Raw genomic sequence first — 23,159 nt, 5'->3', positions numbered from 1 at the left:
AATAACCTTATGATGTTGTTCAGTGTGTATTATAAACCTGTCTCACCTAGGCCCCATTTTCTCACTATGATATATATGGTTATTATAATTACTCATGCTACAGATGAGGAAACTAAGAGCTAGAGAGGTTATATACCTTGAACAAGGTCACGTGGCAAGTAAGAGATTTAATTCTCTACTGGTTAGAAGGTATTTTGAAACCTAGTGTTTGAAATGTTATCTCCCTAATATCAGGCCCAACAGGTGAAACACCTAGGAATCTGTACCCTGAATAAAGTAGATCCAGTTCTACGTAGAGGGTGTATCCCCTTTGTGCCATGTACAGGACAGGCCATGGCCAGGCAAGCAGTGCAGGAAGAAACGGAACAAAATAGTTGGCAAGTAGTACGGTATGGCTAGAATTTTCCCTTCTATAAAGACTGAAATTAAACCTTGACTCATGATTTGGCCCTTAATCTGCCCTAAGAGAGTAAGATATCACAAGTCTAGTGCTTTTTTTGCTTTGTGGGTTTCTCAAGTTTGCATGCTGCATTGACCACCTGCTTCTTTAAGAACTAGGGAGTATTTAGGAAGCAATGCCAATTACTTTGTATCTTTGCATACTATTGCTCTGTTTTTAGGTTGGTTCAAAGGTAAACCAGAGGGAGACCGATCTTGAACCTGGTCAAAGTGGTTAGTCTTGTAATATTATGAACATACATTGGCCATTATGGTTAATCCTGGAACATAATCATATATAGGGAAGAACCCAGTGGGCTAGAGTTAGGTACTTGGAAGTTACCCAAAGAATATAGTATATTCTTTGAATTCTTTCTGGAATTTCCAAATGTGAAGGGCAGTCAGGAGTAATACATGAGTAATAAATACAAATGCATCCCAGTAAATCAGTAGTGTATCAGCTGGCATGCTACTAGCAGATACACAGCTGAGCTTGACATCTGTCATATGTTAGTGTTCATAGTACATAAATTTACCTCCAAATAAGTGATTGGTATGACATTGAACAAACCACATATAAAATTATTTTTCTCAGTGGGTAATGGCTCATGTTTTCTGAATAATCCAAGACTTCTCACATTCATCTACTTCCTTGCTATAACCTTGCTAATTGTTAGACTATGGAAAAATATGATTAGTGGTATGTAAACAGTAAATACAATTTTCTTTATCTCTGTAGGAATATAGAAATCAGATATTTTCCCTGTATATATCAGCATGGAAAAATTAGTATGTACATATTATTTATCAGCCAATCCAGGACAAATTTGATGGTGAAAATACACATTAATGACTAACATTGAAGACATGGGAGTATCCTGAGCAAACTGAAACACATGGTCAATATATTTATAAAGTACTACAGAAGAATTTCTACTACTGTTGTACATAGTTCAAAGTTTGAAATATAATTTCTACTTCTTCATTACAATGGATTAAAGAAATTTCAATGGAATAATGCAAGTACTGAATTATTATAGTAATAACAAAGAATAACTACTTTTTCTATCCAATGTTTAATTATCAAAATGGACATATATCTTAAACAAGGTTTTTTCAAAACAGGCCTATGGTACTAGCTCTTAGATCTTCTAAATATGCCTTTATAGACATATTTAAAGTTACTTCTGGTTATTGTTTTAAGACTATGCATTCACCTAATCATTATTTTTATGTTCTTTAAAAAAACACAAGATTTTTCCTTTTTACTCTCAATATGCTAAGTTATTGAGATCTTATTTATAAAGATAAAAGCCCATATAGGCTCTGAATGACATTGTTATTAAGGTGATCTTTCTACACTGGCATTCCAAAGAGTATAACCAAAAATATAATATCCTATGGCATAGCATAATACAAATATGCAGGTGAAGAATAGCACATTCTATGCACAAAGAGCATATATTGGTTTTAATAATGACTGCAAGGGAAATCCATAAAACAGTCTAATGAAAGTTTCTCCATGAAGCTCAGCTTATTCATTAACCTCTTGCTATGTTGTTCAATAATACATCCATGGTTGATCAGATTGTCTCAAGGGTGTTGCCTGCAACCGTGACATTTCTATCTAACATTTCTATCTTCCACCTAAGCTCTGAGCTTCCATCACAGTTCTCATAAAATTATGTATTTGTTCACTGATAGTTGCCAGTTTTTAATTACCTTCCCTTCCCATTTAAACTACAGTGATAAGCAGCAACTTGTCATATTAATAATTATCCTCTGGGAATTCCAGAATGCTTTGTCTAACTCTGTGCTGAAATTTTGTATAATGAAATTGAGTTTTTAACCTACAAGTTCATGTTCACTTATTCTCTATCTAAGCAGTAATAAAAAAAATTCACTGACATATGTATTTATTTATTTTAAAAAGGTGAGAAATTGTCTCAAGGAATATAAAGAACAGTATATAAAGTGTATAAACACTATATAAAAAACACTATATAAATAAGGTTTATTCTTGCTCTCAATCAACATATAATCAAGCAGAGGAGAAAGATAATTACAGACAACCCCGGGTACTATATAGTATTTGAAAGAAACAAGCACAGCTTTCTACAGGCATTCAGAAAAAGAAAGGATCTTTGGTTGAGTCAACCAAAGAAGACTTATCAATGAGCTGACAATTGACAGAGATGGTGGAAAAGATAATTTTGGATGGTAGAGCTGTAATGGATGAATAGTAGAAAGAATTAGGTGTTGGAAGATGGCATTAGTTCAAATAGCTGAAAATATAATTTATATGTATATTAATTCACGTTAATTAATGAATGGGTCAGTTCATGTTTCATTAATCAAGAGTTCAGTATTCTCTATAGACAGATAGGACAGCACTATTGAAAATTATCTTTTTTTTTCTTTTTAGAACTCTGGAGTATCTAAAGCTAAGTGATAATAGCAATTATATAAAGATTCTGAAGAGTGTAGATTCTGAAGTGTTCACACTTATATGTATTAGGCTTGAAAAAGGACATTGGGAACTTGCCATCTGACACAAAGGTTGTTTTGACAATTCTTTGCCTCATAGTCAATACAATCACTGGACTGCCCCTAATCTTAAATTGTTTCAGAGTCTCATTCAAAATAAATTATCTTAGAATTAATGGGCCTAAAATAAAACTAATGACAGATAAAATGACATACATCAAATTTTGAATAAAATTCAAATTTTATTTGAATATCCTTGATAAAGGATATACAAAATTTGATCTGAGAAAATGGGACTCAGTAAGAAATTAAAGCTGTAAAACAAAATCCCCAAACAACAGCACCAATCAGATAATGTGAACTAATGAAACAAACCATTATTTAATGATCTACGAACACAATAATTTATCCAATGGAAAGAAATTTGGTAGAAAAGAGTCAAAATAGAAAATTCATGTGTCAAAAATATATTCAGAAATTAAACTGCCTTAATACAGTTCAATCCAAAAGTAATTTTAAAGTCTACACTACATCAAAGTAGCAGAGATAAAGCATACGCTGGGTCAAAATTCTGTGGTCCAATTATTTTATTTTATTTTATTTTTTTTAATGTTTTATTTATTTCTAGGAGAGAGAGAGAGAGACAGCGTGAGCAGGGGAGGGTCAGAGAGAGAGGGAGTCACAGACTGAAACAGGCTCCAGGCTCTGAGCTGGCAGTCAGCACAGAGCCCGACGCGGGGCTTGAACCCGCGAACCGCGAGATCATGACCTAAGCGAAAGTCGGACGCTTAACCGACTAAGCCACCCAGGCGCCCCGGTCCAATTATTTTGAATCCATCACAGTTTTCTTCTTTGTTATACTAGAAGCCCTTACTTCTTTTTCATCTTCATAGTAACAAGATTACAAGTTTTAAACAATGTTAAATAGGAAATACATGTAAGTTGAGTAGCATGTTTATAGTAAAATTGAACCATATGTTAAAATGTTCACATTTATCAGAATCATGTGCTATATCATGGGCACTACAGAGGACACAAAATGGTCCTCACCTCCAAGTTGCTTTTGATCTTACTGTGATAAGAGAATATGGGGAAAAGCAAACAAGAGATACATGCACTAAGTGATTAGAATACAACAGTTTCAAAATCGATTTATTGAGAATAGATTCTCAAGAATTATCTTTTATTGGTACTCTTTTTGTTATGCTCATCAAAAGCAGAAGAGATTCTACCAGAGGCTAAATATGCAACATTTTATTGTTATGAAGCACTCTGCATATCTACCTCGTTAGGTAGATATTGTTAGAATCTGTATTGATATTCTCTGTTCTGAAATAGCCACAAAAAATGAAAAATATTAATGAATTCTCAACATGCACTGTATTATTATTATCTGTTATCTCATTATCTATTACTTTCACTTAGTGTCCACTCTACTGTTTCCACTCTGGTCTAGGCCTTATCATTTGCCTCAGTCTCTTTTGAGTCTCTGATGCCTCCAATATCTTCAAATTTCAGTCTACTGATGATTAGCATATCGTTCATCCAAACCCATTATTTTCCATATATCATTCTCTGCTCAAGCCATGGAAAAACTCTCTGAGTACAGTAAAAGGACAAGAGATCAGGGATATATTTAAACTTTCTGTTAATGACTCAGGGACAGTGTTATATATTTTAATATAGAGAAGATGACAGGTATTATCCTAAATCTATACTGACACTATCTTTAAACTGAAAAAAACTACCCTACATAAAATTTTTGACATTGTATTTGATGAAAGCATTCAGTAACAATGATCTCTACCCACTGCAGTGCATAGTACAATAGCCAACACTTTGTCACTGACATCACTGAGCACTGTGTCTACTCCTCACTGAGCAAAGCTTTTATTTATTTTATTTTATGATAGCCTACATTTATTTAGTTTCTCTAAATAAATGAAAGCAAATAAAGTTTCACTCTTTCTCCTTGGGAATCCTACCATTGGCTGCAAGAGATTAGGCTTTTCTTAGCTTCACACTATCTAAAGACAAAGGGGATTGATTTCATGTTCCCTTCTCTGGGCTACTATTTATGGCTAGAATGTAGATATCCATTCCATTCCATAAAAATAAATAAATAAATAACCCCACTGCTGCTTGGCATGCTGTCCTCCCTAAATTCTTTTTTAAAAATTTTTATAGTTTATTTATTTTTGAGACAGAGAGAGACAGAGAATGAGTGGGGGAGGGGCATAGACAGAGGGAGACACAGAATCCGAAACAGGCTCCAGGCTCTGAGCTGTCAGCACAGAGCCTGATGCGGGGCTCGAACCCAGGAACCATGAGATCATGACCTGAGCTGAAGTCAGATGCTTACCTGACTGAGCCACCCATTTAAGAATTCCTAAATTCTTAATGTAAGCATTGTCCTAATAGTCTTGTCACCAGAGCTGATTATTGGATCTAGTACTGTTTGTGCTTCCCTTCCACTGTTATCCTTTTCTCTGCTTGAAGAGCCAGGTTTTATATCTGAGAGTGATAGAAAGGATAGTTTTAAATATGTAGCCTCTGACACTCCACAAAGGTTTTGCCTCAATACATGATTTGGGGCTGGGAATGCAAACTAGATCCTCACATAACTGTGTGAAAGAGAATGAGCCATCCACAGATATTACTCTATTTTTTTCCCCTTCATTTGCCTGTACTCCATCAATAAGTTGATATGTTCAGGGTAAGAAGTTTGCATTGCCTTCATTTTAATGGAGAGTCTATTCTCTACTCATTTTAGGCCAAGGCCTTTATTCTAAGGCAACAACTGCAGTCATATGATTCCAGAAACCCTCTTAGGTCTACTTGTATGGCTTACATTAAAAGTAACAACTCTCAAGTCTGTTCATCATCTACTGGTGACCTCTGGCACATTCAGATCACTACTTTGTTAGGCAAACTCATTAGTTTTTGATTACTTAGGTCTAGAGGTCATTAGCCTCTTTCTTGCAAAAACAAAACAAAACAAAACCGCTACAAACAACAGAAAAAAGCAGACTTCTCTGTTACAAAGAGGCTACAGCTTACTACATTTATACAAAATTCGTCATTGACTACAGTTAGATGTATTCCCAAATCATTCCTCTTACCCCATTCCCAAGCACACAATCAAAAATTCCCTTGTAACTATCAAAAATAGTTTTTTTTATTTATAACTTTACACTGTTTATGCTGAATGATAGACAATAATCTTGTTATTTTATTTTACCTCAGTTGGTCGGCATATAGATAAAGGAGGACAGCAAAGATTCAGTAATACATATTCCATTAGTTACAATGATTCAAAAAAGGGCATCTTCCTCTACGAATTTTGGAGTGTGTGTTTGAGAGGGAGGTTGTGATTCATTGTTTAATAGATATTTTATTATCCTTAACAATATACCATTCAGAAACTTAAACCCTTAAAAAGGTAGATCTTACTCACTAAAGGAACAATGTTGTGGTTTTTATAATTCTTTCAATCTGTAGGTCGAGAATATAAATTAATAATGACAACAAAAATTCAGCCTTAGACCTAGATTTTATGAAACTAAAAATCCATTATCAGGGAGGAAATACAGAGATGATTGTCAGAGTAGTTTTATTATCTATAAAATCAAGGAGTCTATAGTTAGAAAACCAAATTCATTAGGCAGGAAAAATAATATTTAGCTAATATTCTAATATTATCTTCTGTATATTTTGTGTATTTAAAATTTTAAATATTTCTTTGAAACATACACAGATGAGGAAAAAAAATATAACTATACATCTCAAACATTTTCACAAGGTCAATCAATCCTTTGTGTAGTAGATACCTACCTAGTTAAGATATAAAATACTGTCAGTGCCCAGTTCCCTTTATGCCTGTTTGCAGTCCCTATAAGCTCACGTTTCAAAAGATGATCACCATCCTGACTTCTAGAGACACAGATTAATTTTACCATAAATAAATTAAATCATATAAATGAATGATAGAGTATGGATGCTTTGTCTGTTCTCCTTCATTTAGCATGATCTTTGTGAAATTCAATGAAAATAGTAGTTCATTCACTTTTATTTGCCATCTAGTATTCCCTTGAGTCTCTATACCAAAATTACTCCATATTCTACTGATTGAAATTTAAATTACTAATAGTGCTGCAGGGAACATTTTTGAACTTGTCTTGTGGTAGACATAAATAGAGATATGGATATAAACACAGATACAGTTATAAGTACATGATAGGCATATTTTGCTACTGGTAACTAACTATTGCTAAACAGTTTCCCAAAGTGGCTGATTGCTTTTAGGCAGTTAATGCCCAGAACTGTGTAGTTTGGGAAATGATTTTCATTGAGTCACTTTTCTGAGCTCTGGCTAGTCTTGTAATTTCTTCCTAGTCTGAGGAAAGAAAACAGATTCCTAGAGACATACATGCCATCTTTCCATGGCATATCTACTTTTACCCCAAATACTTAAATTTAATATAACGATTATTCACAGAACTGTTTCTATTTTTGTTAACCTATGAAAGTAGATCTTCAACACTGTGACAGAAAACGAAGCAGAAAGAAAACAATTTAAGAACACTACTTGATGTTGCACTGTCAACAAATTTAGATTTCAGAGTAACAAAAATTCTTTAATGAAGATATTATGTGTAATGTAATTTTACGTTACAAACATTTCAGCATTCAGATTTTTAAAACAACTACACTAAAAATATATGGGTATATAGTTGCCAGGTTTCACTACCTGGAAAAGCCTATATTTTATTCTGAGTTTATGGTTTTTATTTATGTTCTTTTCATTCATGTGTGTGTGTGTGTGTGTGTGTGTGTGTGTTTATATGTGTGAAATATTCTTTCTCTCATAGTACTGATTCAGTGATATTTTAAGCATCCCCCTTGACAAAATAAAAAGCTGGCAACTCTACTCTGGTCCATCCAATTAAAAGAAAAGAAATTGTTAGTCCATAAAACCTAAAAGTCTGGGAAGTGTTTCAGTAAAGAAATCTTTTAATCTGTGGATATATCCTGAATTTCTGCTCCTAAAAAAAGCCTGTCACCTTAAAACATCCTCATAGCAGGCTCGAAGAACAGCTGTAATAATACATTTTATATGACATAGACTCTTGCTAAAATAACTTGCAACCTTTTTTCTTTCTACCAGTTTTTCTTTAGTATAGTTTCTGAATTCTAATCAACACATAAAAATAAAGAGTAAAAGGAATAACAGAAAAGCTAACTTGGAATAAAAACAAACAGCAATTTTAGAAGCCTCAATATCTTCTGAGAAATAAGTTAAAAAGATTTTTTCGAATATATTAGTTGCCATATTTTAATACAATTTATTTACCTTTAACTGTTTCATTTGGGTAAAGTATATTATAAAGGTAAATATGAGATTAAAGTTTAACATTTTACATATCATGATAAGTATCTCAAGGGGTAAAATAATTATCTAAAGAGAAAGAATGTGAAGCTTCTGCACTCTTCACAATAGGAAAACACATGTATTTGCTACTATAGAATTAAATTACGGGTACGAAACTCTGTCCTCTCTCATCGGTGTATGGAAAATGGTGAGTACCTCTAGGAACTGTGAAGATGCAATAAATGGAGAGCATGATCAATGCAAGCGCTTTGTAATTACTTCTGTAATTTGAAGGTATGCATGAGTTTCTCAATGTAACACACACATATACCCATGTCTAGATGTAACTGCAGTTAACACACATCTGTATTATTATTCAGGGAATGAGGCTGATGGGTGGCAGGAAAAAGTGAGGGGGAAGAAAAGAAGACAGGAAAGAGGACAGAACACATGGTAATAATATAGTGATCAACAGATAGAGGAAAGAGAAATGAAGATGAGTTGGTGATGCATACCTCAAGGTAAAGCAATAAGCCAGTTCATGGAACAGAGTAGTAACCACTCACAATTCTCATATCAGTACTAAGTGCTGTTAGCATATGAAAGTATATTTAATAAATTCACTTTCCTAAATGTGCAATTCAGAACTTATGAAATTGAAAGTCAAAACAAACTTTTAGAGACTAATAAAAAAAAAAGTCCTTAATATAACTTAGTTCAGATCATTTTGTGCTAACTTAGCAAGATGACTAACTTAAATAAGGAACACCAGTAACTAAAACTGGACATGGAGGGTTAACAACATCATTGTTCTCAAAGGGATATTTTTTCCTACTAGCCATAAGCAACTTGCTTAGCATTCTCTCTGTTAGATATGACAAAAATTTAGATGTATATGGGAATAAAATCCTGAGATAGAAAATAGAAATATACTTTCTATTACAGTCTCGTGCGTCCATGGTCAAATAGACAATATATCTTTCCATGGAATGATAATGCTGCCTTCCACCTCCCTCACAGATTGCAGTGTTAAAATTAATTAAACTTGAATAATTAAAACTTAAATTCACTTATTCAGGTAGCACTGAAATCTGAATGACCAATCACTGCTGTTACCTCGTTCCTCATACATTCCCTTCAAATCTCTCACTCTAGACAAGGTCTTTTGATAGGCACAGTTCACAAATGTATGACTGTAATTTATAAGATAGAGTCCAATCATCATCTTCCCATCTGGTTCACATACATTATCTAACTTTTGTCAAATTACAAATATATTTGGATTCACCATTTTTAGGATGAATTTCATTAATAGTCTAATATACATATTTATTTATAAGCTTAAGTGATAACATTATCCAGGTAAATGGCTTTTTAAAGGAAAAAAAATAACTATGTGTGACTAAGTTTAGTATTAAAACTTCCCAAAGCTAATTTCAAATTCACTTTAAAGTTTTAAAACCATGTCTTCCTCTGTAAAAACAAAACAAAACAAAAACCAAAATACAAAAAAAAAAAAACACATAATTACAATTTTCTAGGAAAATATTCTCTTGTGTTATGATAGAAATAGGAAGTAGTAACTTAGTTTGTGAGTTGAATTGTTCATTGTGAATCACATGGAATATAAAAGCTGAAGGCAATAATAATGCAAATGACAAGTGCAATTAGTAGGTTACATACCTAGAAATGATCAATTCTGTAAGACTCACTTCAATGCAATTTACAAAAATGGTTAGCAATAATGTATAAGAAATTCAAAAGTTTTATATAAATCTCTTGTCCTATTTGTGTAGATGAATCACAAATTAATAATTCATTTCAAGCTTACAATGTAAATGGTAAAACAAAATTAAGTTGTTGACGTAACCATTAAACTTCTCTTGTAAGTTTCTATAATTGCACAAAAATATGACCATGATTTATAAAAGGTCTCTTGGCTTTCGTCCTAAATATTTGTCAATTATCAAAAATCAATATTGATTCTGGAACCTGTGTAAGAAAAGTCATCAGACAATATCTATTGCAAGTCACAAACTTTCATGAATAATACCATGGCTGTATGATGTTGGAGATAGAAAAAAGGAAGAAATTGACTTTCACTCTTTGTAATTTGACTCGATTTGTACTTTTTAATTACTCCAGTTATTTTCTAATAGTTCGACATTATACTGATTAATTTCTAGCTACAGAGTCTTCAAAAGACTGTTAAAAACCTAACTTTCTGAAATTGCTGCTTTTTTCATTTTAGCAAGCACCAAGAAACTCATAAAACAAGTTTATTCATGTCAAATTTTAGATTAAAAACAGATTGCTCCTTTTATGTGATAAGAGATTTGAAGCAAAATGAAGTCACCTCAATTATCATTGTCCCTAGGTTTTATTGTTCACTACCCATCTAAGATAAATAATTAGCTAAGCCTTCCAACTTGCAAGTGATTCACACATTTAAAAGTCTATAATTTTCTGCATTTATGCCCCCTTGCTGGCACAATTAACGTTTATTGACAGTAAATACTGTAAATTCCTTTTTTTTCCCACAGAAATACTTGGTGCTCTGTAACTGACAGGTGGCTTTACAAATTATAAAAATCTTAAGCACAACAGGAATATTTATGAATATTTTAACAATAGCATAGAGTTAGGCTGTATGATAAAAACAAACAAAAATAGTTTGGTATAAAAATAAATTATTTCTTAATGATGTTTCTTTTTGAGATGAAGAAAATACATTTAAAAAAGAATTAGGGAAAAACCAAAGGCAATATTGATAGAATGCAAAAACAATTTGAGTATCACCTCTATTCAATGTTATACAAAATACAAACATTTTACTGATATTGACTAGACACTAACAGTAAGATGTTTTTGTAATTTTCCTCACCTATCATAGGTGATATACATACTACACATACACACACATACATCCACACACCTATGCATGTATATATGCACCATATTTTATATTCTGACTACTGGGGATGATAGTGATATAGAATCAAAACATATATTTAGAAGGAAGCAGAAATCTTTAGAAATACAATAATAAAATTCACACATTTATGGAGTACTTAGATGTTTGGCTTTCTGCTAAGTTCTATAGAAGATATACATCGATTCTCTGTCAATCTGTTATATGCAGTGATCATTCTATTGTACTGATAACATAGTGTATCCATTTGACTGGGCTAGCTAGGACTCACTGTTATTTCACTAAGGACAAATGAGACAAATAGACAAAACTAATCAGAGTTCTGAGAGGAAACTGAAGTGGATACAAAAATTAGGTCTTGGGTTATATTTTAGAATTAAAATAGTTATAAAAAACAAAGGAATTTTATTATTCCAGAATAGTGGGGTTTGAGGCTCAGAGACACAGGGTAAAACAACTAAACCAAATGACTTAGTAGGTGGAATAAGTGTATATGATTGGTAAACAATAAAAAAACCAATAAACTAGAACAGAGGATTTGTAATGCTGACAAATGAGGTAACAGAATGAAATATTGATTACTCTCAAAGGATTTTTTTAAATTTAAGGCATAGATAATATATTATAAAAAGGGCAATTCCTTTTCTATTTCAACTAAATTTCTTAGCTGTTTATATTTTATAGTCAATATAAAATATAATCATTCAATAAAATTTTAATTGACCTCACTGTTATTATTGAAATATTTAAAGACACTAATAAAAAGAGCTGTACATCTCTTTAAAATCTCATTTATAATTCTGGTTACATGGCATGTAGAATAATCATGGAATATAGAAAGTGTTCATTTCAAGAGAAAACTCCAAACTTTTCCACACTGACTTAAAATATGCCCCATGTTTATTTGCTAAAGGGATCAGAACAATAATTTTACATTTTAACAATAATTACATGATGATAAAACTACAATTAACAGTTTTTAAAGCCAAATTAATACTATAAACTCTGTTTCTTATTAGCAGAAAATAAAAAATACTTTCATACTATGTTTTCAGTTAAACACATTACTTTGTCCTTAATATTTTTCTTTTTCTTTTTTTTTTAAATTTATTTCTAGGGGAGAGAGAGAGAGAGAGAGAGCACGTGAGCAGAGGAGGGTCAGAGAGAGAGGGAGTCACAGACTGAAACAGGCTCCAGGCTCTGAGCTGGCAGTCAGCACAGAGCCCGACGCGGGGCTTGAACCCACAAACCTCGAGATCATGACCTAAGTGAAAGTCGGACGCTTAACCGACTAAGCCACCCAGGCGCCCCTTTAGTATTTTTCTTTAAGGGATGATGTCATTTTCTTTTGGTGTCATAAATCAGAAAAAGCTATTTCCCATAGATTCCCATTCACACATCAACAGAAAATATTCACAAGTTAAAACTAATCAGAGTAATTCATGAGGAGAACACTGTATACCTGAAACTTTTTTAAATCACAGATTAATGCTGTTTCTTGTCTATTTTTTTGTAATACAGGACAAAATAATCAGAACTTGTAGAATGGGTGAAGAAAACTTGTAAATATGTGGTACAAACACTTTCCTCAAAGAATTTGAAACACTAAATTGAACCGTATAAGATGGTGAATATTTGAACATTATTTTACCTAGAAAAAAGGGAATTTCATATAGTAAAACCTAAAAGTAGCAAAGTATGTGTAAGATCATATAAAGCACTTGAGCATGAAACAAAGTAGGAAGCAACATCCTGACTCAATATGGAAACCTGTGGAGATCTCACAAATTCCTAGTCTTCTGCACATTCACTGGAGAAATGGAAAGAACCGATCATTTTAGTTATCTTTTTCTGTTTTTGGTTTTCCTCCTGGATGCCCTGTTTCACTGTCAGGGCTGCAAGGCAGGAGCTGGAGTGAGGAGCATCAGAAGCACTGAGAGAGAACACGGTGAGACCAGCTCTGCTGGCATCTGTGAGGGGCCAAGGCTACCAGGCCTGTCAGGAGTTTCCACAAGCCCTCCTGCCATTTTGAGATTTCCTCATCACCCTGCTCAAAAAAAAATGTCTGTACATCCACTATCTTTGTCAATTCTTGATTCTTTTCCAAACTTCTGTTGATGCACTGGCCACCGCCCCCTTTCCCTGCCTCTCTCCTCTTCTGGGCTGTTGCAGTGTCCTTGGTCTTTGGCATCAATTCCTTGAAACTCAATCTTCATGACTCTTATCACCATCCATGGGCAGCCAGGTCCCACTCACCGGCCTCTGGGACTTTACAAACTCCTGCTCTGAATTCACATCAAAGCAAACATTTTCTTCTTCCTGGCCTCTTGATCTCCTTCTCTGCCTGGAGCACCCACTCGAGGCTGCTGCGGGGCATGTACTTGTTCAGAAGCTGGTAGTTCAAGTCCAGCAAGTCCTTGCCCCACTTAAACTTCTGTAGCAAAATGACAGCAAGTTCCAAAGGTGTAGAAGGTGGCAACAAAAAATTTCCCCTGGGAACAGTTTGCAGGGCCAGGCATAGTTCACAGGGCTGGAAGCCACCTAGAGGGTAAGCAGCTGCAATAGACTCTACACTATCTTCTCTGCTCTGGCACAGGAGCAGTCCATGACAGGAAACTCTGACTGTGTCACCAGCTGCCTATCTCTGGGGGACATATGCGGGCCACTCATGGGGCTGAGCACAAGGCTGCTGAAACTGTGGATGACGCACAGGCAGCACACCACTCCCAGCTGGGTCAGCTGGTGGCTGATGCTGTGGCAGTGTCTCAGTGGACTGGCTACCACAGGGCCAGCATGCAGGGCAGGCCCACTCGGCCCAGGCCACCATCATACCAGGGGGCCTATGGCTTCACACAAGTAGCAGCCCTGGGGATGCCCTTCAAGGCCATCTTGTGCCTCTGCCCAGCTTTGCTCCTACAGTCCAAAGGCCCAGAGTCCCTGAAACTCCAGGAGAGACCCTAAGCAGCCACTATGATTATCTTTTAAACTAAATAACTGTAATAATTCAAGTAGTCTTTTGATTAACTCAAAATCATTCACAATGCTGGATATAGATGGATCCCTAAATAAAGTTTATATATATTGATTTGATCAGAATTCTTTTCCACTTTAACTCTTAACTCAGTTACAAACGCATATACATTTAGATGACAGTATGTTTTTGTTTAGGATTTTATGGGAGATAACATAAATGGGAAAATTCAAAAAATATTTTCTATATGTATAGTTCTTGTAGAAATTTATTTTGGTAAGTTTTTTAATAAAGTTTTAATTTCCAGGAATTATAATTTTGGATTTTTTTGAGAAATAGCTAATGAAAGACCCATAATTTAAAATATGAAGTTGAAGTGTTTAAACATTAGTACATCAAATCAAAACATAAAAATAAGTACCATAAAGAAAATATTAAGATCATTATCAAATAAAATCTATTCTGGACAAGATAACTCTATTTTTTTTTCTATCTTCACAATTAAATAACTGTATTTATCCAACAATTTCACTTATTTTAACACATTCACATTATTTTAATCTTTCTGTACCCTATATATTTTCTTATGATTATTCTTGCAATCTTTGCAATGTTCATGTTTTTTCTTAGTTCCCAATACTCTGTCATAGTGTTAAGTCCTGATTAGTTAAATATTCAAACTAGAAAAGTTAAAGTATAGGTTGTAAGAGAGAGAATCTGAAAGACAAAGAGGTATGAGAGAGAAAGGAGTAGGGAAGAGGAGTCAGGAAGAAAAGAGAATGAGAAAAAGTTTTTTTCACCTTTATTAATGAAATGCACAAATTTTTATCTGTCTCTCAAAGTAATCAGAATAGTACCTAAAAGATAGATATGCTCAGTATATATTTGTTAAAGACAGCTTTTGAGGAAGACACATATTGTGAGTTAAGCTTAATTTAAAGAAGAACAATAGTAGAATCAAAGTAATCATTTAGAAAATCCATGTAGTAACTCCATATTTATATTTCAATGCCCTACTCTATAAACATGACAGAAAAAAGACAAATGTGAAATGTTATAAAACATGACAAACAAAAAACTTGTTTAAAAAACCCTCTAATTTTTCTCATAATTTGATCTTGAATAGGAAAAGGTGGTAATATTAACATAAAGTACAGGTAACAAAATATCTTATCTCTGATTTTCAAAACATGAACCTAAGGGGCGCCTAGGTGGCTCATTCAGTTAAGGGTCCTACTTTGTCTCAGGTCATGATCTTCTGGTTCATGGTTTCATGCCCAGTATTAGACTCTGTACTGACAGCTCAGAGGCTGGAACCTGTTTTGGATTCTGTTTCTCTCTCTCTCTGCTCCTCCACTGCTTGCACTTTGTCTGTTTCTCTCTCTCTCTCTCAAAAATAAACATTAAAATTTTTTAAATAAAAAAATTAAGAAATAAAAAATATCAATTTTATTTGGGACATCCTGTTAGAAGCAATGATTGGGCATCTAGATCCTATTTTTGAGCTCACACTGCAAGTATTTAATTGGATTAGTTTTCCAATAAGCAATCATTGAGAAGTTATTATTGTGAATATAGAAAAGCCATTCTAGATGTTCTATAGTTATATACCAAGAGACTTAGGAAAGAAAAATTGCATACATAGCAAATCCTTTGTATCTCTGTCCCGATGTAAAGTGATATTGAAGAGAATTGCCTTAATGACAGTACATTGTGTAAGGAATTTAAAAGCTTTATTATGGGTACCCTGTTTGCTTCATCCTTAGCTGTCCACTGTAAGTCTCAAGACCTTTCAACATTTTGTAAATAAAACATAAGTAAAGTATATGCATTAAAAATATTTATCTATTATTGTTCAAGAGACTTGGAAAAATCTGTCCTGACCATTAGATTAAATGGATCTATAGAATGTATAAAATATTTGTTTTTTTTTTCTAATTTATTATAGATTGGTATCTCCTCACTTGTCATCCAATTTCTTTATTGGATTATCTTAACAAGAAAGGGGGTATCCTATTTAAAATATTTAGATGATGTTCCCTTGCAAAAGTAAAAGCGGTTGATAATAATTTTATCTGCTTCATAGAAAACATAATTTTGCTTTAATAAGTCATAACATAATTATGTGCAGTGCTGGGACTAGAAACCATTATGTTAAACCAAATCACATTAGATTTTGTGATTTACTTTAAAAGGAAATTTCAAAGAACAATGAGTATCCTATTTGTGACTATTTGGTGTCTATTAGTCAAAACTAACCATCACACCCTAACATAGTTTTCCATTAGTCTTCCCCAGAGAGTTAATGGTAACATCATCTATCTACATACTCTAACCAAAGAGCAAGAAGTCATTCCTATTTGTAACCCAATCCACCTACAAGTCTTATCAATTCTAGCTCTAAAATACATTATGAAACAGCTACATTATTTCCACATCCATTGATATGTTCTCTTGGAGTAAAGTGAGAATCTCCTGTTTGTGAAATTTAAAATAAATAAAAGTGTGCCCATTTAAAGCCCTACAATTGCTTCCTCTTGCAATTAGAATAAATGAAAATATTTGCTGTGATGTATAAATAGTATTCTATGGTCTTTTTTTGGACTCCTCTTTGACCTCATCTCCTATCTTTCCTTTTGTTTACTTTTCTTCTTTGGACTTTTTTCTGTTTCATGATCATGACTAGCTTATTACTGTCTGAGAACACCTAGGCAAAGCCCTACCTCAGCAGACATTTTGTAGAATCTAGTATCAAAAACTCATGAAGTTATGCTTGAAGATTCCCAAATTGTTTGGCCAGAGCTCTATAATATTCATTGTATTACTGTGGAAGTGTGAGAATAAGCCTTCAGAGAGCTTGTTAGAGTAGGACAATCAAAGCAAAGTCCTCTGATAATGCAAACGTTGCTCTGATCAGATCTGAAACTCAAAGGCTTTAAATTCCTTTCAGTACTATAATCAAGTATGAATTATATAAGTGAAGGAGCAAATGCAGACTTTTATAGACATTTAAAAAGTGAGCCAGCAAAACAGCATTTGTTGATTCTGGAACTAATATGAATCACATTGTTTTTAAATTGTACTATCTAAGCTTGTTTTCCTACAAAAATGTTCAATTACTTGCTAATAAAACAAACATAAATTTTAAAATATACCAGTAGATCTATGACAACAAACACATTGACCTAAATTACCTAACATTTTTATTTTGCTTTTTAAGTGTTCTGTAATTCTAATGTGATTTGAAGAATACAAGTATTCTGAAATGTCACAGAATATAAAATGTATAAAATGGCAACTTAGTCTATCCATTTTTTTTCAGATGCTTGTTAATTTTGCCCAATGTGGGTAACAAATGAAACAGTACAGTTAATGTTAAATCATTGTATTTTCTATACACTATATTCCTTAAGGGTTTTGATTCAGCTATAGAAAACCAACAATCCAGGCAGAAAATTTGCAAATGGGCCTGAAACTCCTATTTTCTCCAGTGAAATCATCTTATAATCATTTGTAAGAACTGAACTTTTCTACAAATATATAGATCTGCACATGGCAAAATTTACAACTATATAAACATACACAGCATTCAGATTTAAGTGATAAAATAAGGATAACATCAATGCAGAAAAATAGTTATATATAATTTTAAAAAGAAAGTTTATAAACTTAGAAAAGAGGTATGACATCAGAAATGGTATGATTTTAAGTATAATTTTAAAAATCACATGGAATGCCATTTTATATGTGTATGTGTATATATATTCTTATTAAGCACATTTTTAAAACAAATTTTTAACGTTTATTTATTTTTGAGAGAGAGGGGATGGGGAAGGGCTGGGAGAGAGGGAGATGCAGAATCCTAAGGAGGCTCCCGGCTCTGAGCTGTCAGCACAGAGCCCAACGTTGGGCTTGAACTCCCATATTGCGAGATCGTGACCTCAGCTGAAGTCGGACACTTAACTCACTGAGCCACCCAGGCTTATAAAGCATATTTTTTTAATGAAGTCAACTGTTAGATTCAATCTTTGTGGGACAATTTAGACTGTCATACTAACATAATACATTTTCATATTATAATCCTGTTTTCCAGCTGTTGCACTACACAAGATCATTCCATCCCTTAAAGATTAATTCCAAGACCAACCACACTTAGATACCACCTCACACCAGTCAGAGTGGCTAAAATGAGCAAATCAGAGGACTCTAGATGCTGGTGAGAATGTGGAGAAACGGGCACTCCCCTACACTGTTGGTGAGAATGTAAGCTGGTGCAGCCCCTCTGGAAAACAGTGTGGAGGTTCCTCAAACAATTAACAATAGAACTCCTCTATGACCCAGCAATAGTACTGCTAGGAATTTACCCGAGGGATATAGGAGTGCTGATGCATAAGAGCACATGTACCCCAATGTTCATAGCAGCACTCTCAACAATAGCCAAAACATGGGAAGAGCCTAAGTGTCCATCAATGGACAAATGGATCAAGAAGATGTGGTTTATCTATACGATGGAATACTACATGGCAATGAGAAAGCATGAAATCTGGCCATGTGTAGCAACATGGATGGACCTTGAGGGTGTTATGCTGAGCAAAATAAGTCAAGCAGAAAAGGACAGATACCATATGTTTGCACGTATATGAGATTTAGGAGGAACTTAACGGAGGACCATGGGGGAGAAGAAGAGGGGAAATAGTTGGGGAGAGGGAGAGAGGCAAACCATGAGAGACTCTTGAATGCTGAGAACAAACAGAACTGATGGGTGTGGGGGGGGAGGGGAGAGATGGGCATAGAGGAGGGCACATGTGGGGATGAGTACTGGGTGTTATATGGAAACCAACTTGACAATAAACTATTTGTCAAAANAAGCAGCACAGATAAAATCCCAATGCTAAAAAAGTGCAGCAGCCAAAAAGACCAAGAATAAACAAGGTCCTGGTGGAATAAAGCTGATCGGACGAGAGAGAGGGCAACCTTTAAAAAAAATAAACTTCAAATAGTAAGGAATATGCTAACACGAGCACTTAAAATTTTTTTTAATGTTTTATTTATTTCTGAGAGAGAGAGAGACAGTGTGAGCAGGGGAGGGTCAGAGAGAGAGAGACACACACAGAACCCAAAACAGGATCCAGGCTCTGAGCTGGCTGTCAGCACAGAGCCCGATGCGGGGCTCGAACCCACGAACCGTGAGATCATGACCTAAGCGAAAGTCGGACGCTTAACCAACTAAGCCACCCAGGCGCCCCCAATAGCATCTATTTAAAAACAAAACAATATCCATATAACTGTTTAAGGTTGTGAGATCTTATGATGAAATCTAGGACTTTATGGGTATATAAAGGGCATTCCTGGGTGTCTGCTCTTATTAATACCCATCCTTGCAGATTTTAGGTCAGAATTTTTAGTTAGGAAAGAACCTCGTATATTTAGATGAGGGTGAAAGATGCCTACTTGCAGTGTTGATGGTCTGTCCTGGAGAGAGGTGGAAAGTTAAGTTAGAGAGGAAGATAAAGGGCTTCCAGAAAATAGGTAACTCAATCTCACAGAAAATTGAGAGTTGGAGCAATAAAAATTAGGAAATTAGTGAAATTCTTCTGACCTCTAACTATGCTTCTCTCTTTAGGTTTTGTGAACTCAAATCATTCTTGTATCCCTAAATGGATACTACTGAACAGTTTTAGTTATAGCCAACAAAATTTTCCTATTACGGCTGATCCTTTGAAATGAAACATTAAAAGGGACGCCTGGGTGGCTCAGTCAGTAAGTACAGGTCATTATCTTGGGGTTCCTGTGGTCAAGCTCCACACTGGGCTATGTGCTAACAGCTTAGAGGGTGCAGCCTGTTTCGGATGTGTCTCCCTCTCTCTCTGTCTCTCTCCTACTTGCACTCTGTCTCTCTCTTAAAAATAAGTAAACATTAAAAACAATTTTAAATGAAACATAAATGGTTTATATGAATCTATAGACCATATGCCACAATGGAAAGGAGGCATACTGAATCTGTTAAGTGTGAATGCAAAAATACAGAATCACCTTTTAAAACCAATAAATAATATTCATAAGTGATCATTTCTACCTTTGGAAATTGATACTATATGTCCCGTAGCTCAGCTGTCGGGTTGTTCTTTGATGAAAGAAACCCTAATCTATTCTTGTATTTCCTTTATTCCATGGTTGGTGCTTGATAATCTACACTGCCTATTTTAAAATTTACTGAATGTCTGAATTAATAAATGATTTGGTGTCATGGCCCATGCCTTTTCATTATATCCTTCAATGTTTTTTCTGACTCAATTTGTCACCAATTTCTGAAAAAAACCCTCAGTTAATCATTTTTACCATGTACATATCCCAACTTAGCTCACGTCTCATAAGGTCTATTGCAACAGCCTCCTCAAATGTAACTCTTTCCTGATTTGTTTTCTAAAATATAAAAATCATTGTTATTCCCTACCAAAACCAAACCAAAAGAAAAAGTAAAAACAAAAAAAGTTTGATGACTTACCATTTCTTCTAAGATAAAGTTTAAATATTCCCTATAAAGCACATAAGTCCCTTTAAAATCTTCTCTCAACAATTTTTCATTTGATTTTTAATCATTCTGTCATATGAACTGTTTGATCTAATCACACTGCATGGCTTCAGTCATGTCAGAACATGCTATGTTATTATGAAAAGCAGTATAACATGTGGTTAAGAGCCCAGACGTTGAAGCCAGCTTGCCTAAAGCCACACATATATAAGCTTACTACAGAAGCCAGCACAAAGTTGACATATTACAGCAATATGGTAACTACTCCTGTATACAATCAATTTTTTCTCTCTCTGCCTGCTTAACCTACCTTTCTCTTGTTCTAGGGTATGTATGTTTACTCTGTAAGATGTGGCTTCAATGCAACTTCATCTAACATGGTATCTCTAGCCTTCCCAGTGGTCATTCTATAATAATCGCCGCATCTTTATTGTAGCATTTTATCAGCTAGGAGCATTTATGGAATGTTTACATTTTTTTCTCTAACATTCCAAATTTGATTTATTAGACTGTGGAGGCTAATTTGTTAATTTAGTAACCCCAGTACCTAGGAAATTGCCTGACACATAAGAAATTTTCAATCAATGTTGGTTGAACTAAGTTAGGTAAAATTAAAAAATCAAAAGAGCAAAAATTAAATCACATTGCTTAAAATAAAAAAAAAAAAATTGGACAAAAACAATATCCTTAAGCTCCAATATGTATTTACAGTTTTATATTGTGAATGTACATATTGTATTTCTCTAAGAGTATTATGAAATATAAATTATGCTGGAGTGGCTCAGTCAGTTAAATGTCTGACTCTTGATTTCAGCTCTGGTCATGAATTCACAGTTTGTGAGTTTGAGCCCCACATAGGCCTCTGCACTGACAGTGGGGAGCTTGCTTGGGATTATCTCTGTCCGCCTTTCTCTGCCTCTCACCCATACACACTAACTAACTAACTAACTAACTAACTAACTAACTAACTAACTAAACGTTTTATATGTGTGTGTGTGTGTGTGTGTGTGTGTATACATATATGTAATACTAATATAGTTAGCAAATCTCTTTCCTTTACAATTTTAAGCTCTCTTTAGTAGTTTATTCTAAAAGTAGCCCTACATGGGGCACCTGGATGTCTCAGTAAACTTAAGTGTCTAACTTCAGCTCAGGTTATGATCTCATGGTTCACCGGTTCAAGCCCCACATCAGCTCTGTGCTGACAGAAGCCTGTGTCTATTCTCTGACCCATCTCTCTGCTGCTCCCTGGCTCATGCTCTGTCTCAAACTCTCTCTCTCTCTCTCTCCCTGTAAAATAAAAAAAAAAAAGAAAAAAATTAAAATTGCTCTACAGAAACCTCTTTAACTTGATGTTTACACCTGCATGGAAGCCAAATGACTTATCTGGGTGGACTATTGACTGTAATTCCTTTGAGAGATTCCTAAGAGTATCTGTGACTTATACCAAGTCATTCAGTAAGAGTCCACTGTCCTCTTTGAGATCTGATTTTTCTAGGACACTTCTCAGTACCAAACATCTCATTTTTCTTTCTCCATATTGTTTCCTTTTCATTCCTGTCTCTTGCACCACTCATTCTGGGATAAGCTATATGATTCTAATAGAATTTCTAAAATTTTAGTTAAAAAATATTCCAGGAGCACCTGAGTGGCTCAGTCGGTTAAGAATCTGGCTCTTGGGGCGCCTGGGTGGCTTAGTCGGTTAAGCGTCCGACTTTCGCTTAGGTCATGATCTCGCGGTTCGTGGGTTCGAGCCCCGCGTCGGGCTCTGTGCTGACTGCCAGCTCAGAGCCTGGAGTCAATTTCGGAATCTGTGTCTCCCTCTCTCTCTGACCCTCCCCTGCTCACGCTGTCGCTCTATCTCTCTCCGAAATAAATAAAAAATATTAAAAAAAAAAAAGAATCTGACTCTTGATTTCACCTTAGGTCATAATCTCACAGTCATGGGATTGAGCCCTGCATTGGGGTTCCTTCTGAGCATGGAGCCTTCTTGGGATCCACTCTCTCCCTCTTTCTCTATACCCCACCTCATCACATTCTCTCTCTCTCTCTCTCTCTCATGCTCTCTGGTTTTCAAGATAAATAAATAAACATTTAAAAAATTCCATTAGTGAGGATATGAAGAAAGGTGAACCCTCTTGTACTGTTGGTGGGAGTGATACAGTCACTCTGGAAAACAGTATGTTGGTTCCTCAAAAAATCAAAACTAGGATTATCCTATGGTCCAACAATTGCATTACTAGATATTACCCAAAGGATACAAAAATAGAAATTCAAAGGGGCACAGGCATCCCATTGTTTACAACAGCAATATCTACATTAGCCAAATTATGGAAACAGCTCAAATGAATAGATAAAGGATATATATATATATATATACCACATGTGTATACATACAATGTAATATTACACAGCTTTAAAACAGAAT

At 34.5% G+C, this 23,159-nt stretch overlaps 1 protein-coding gene across 1 annotated transcript in view; it reads right to left on the bottom strand.

Annotated features, from left to right (window-relative positions):
* Nucleotides 1-23,159, bottom strand: part of ERBB4 (erb-b2 receptor tyrosine kinase 4) — a 722,586-nt gene that overhangs the window by 423,183 nt on the left and 276,244 nt on the right. The gene's annotated exons all lie outside the window — the stretch shown is intronic.

Source organism: Hyaena hyaena, unplaced genomic scaffold (assembly GCF_003009895.1).
Source record: "Hyaena hyaena isolate Hyena2069 unplaced genomic scaffold, ASM300989v1 scaffold_435, whole genome shotgun sequence".
Classification (NCBI taxonomy): Eukaryota; Metazoa; Chordata; class Mammalia; order Carnivora; family Hyaenidae; genus Hyaena; species Hyaena hyaena.
This window is presented reverse-complemented; position numbering and strand designations above follow the sequence as displayed.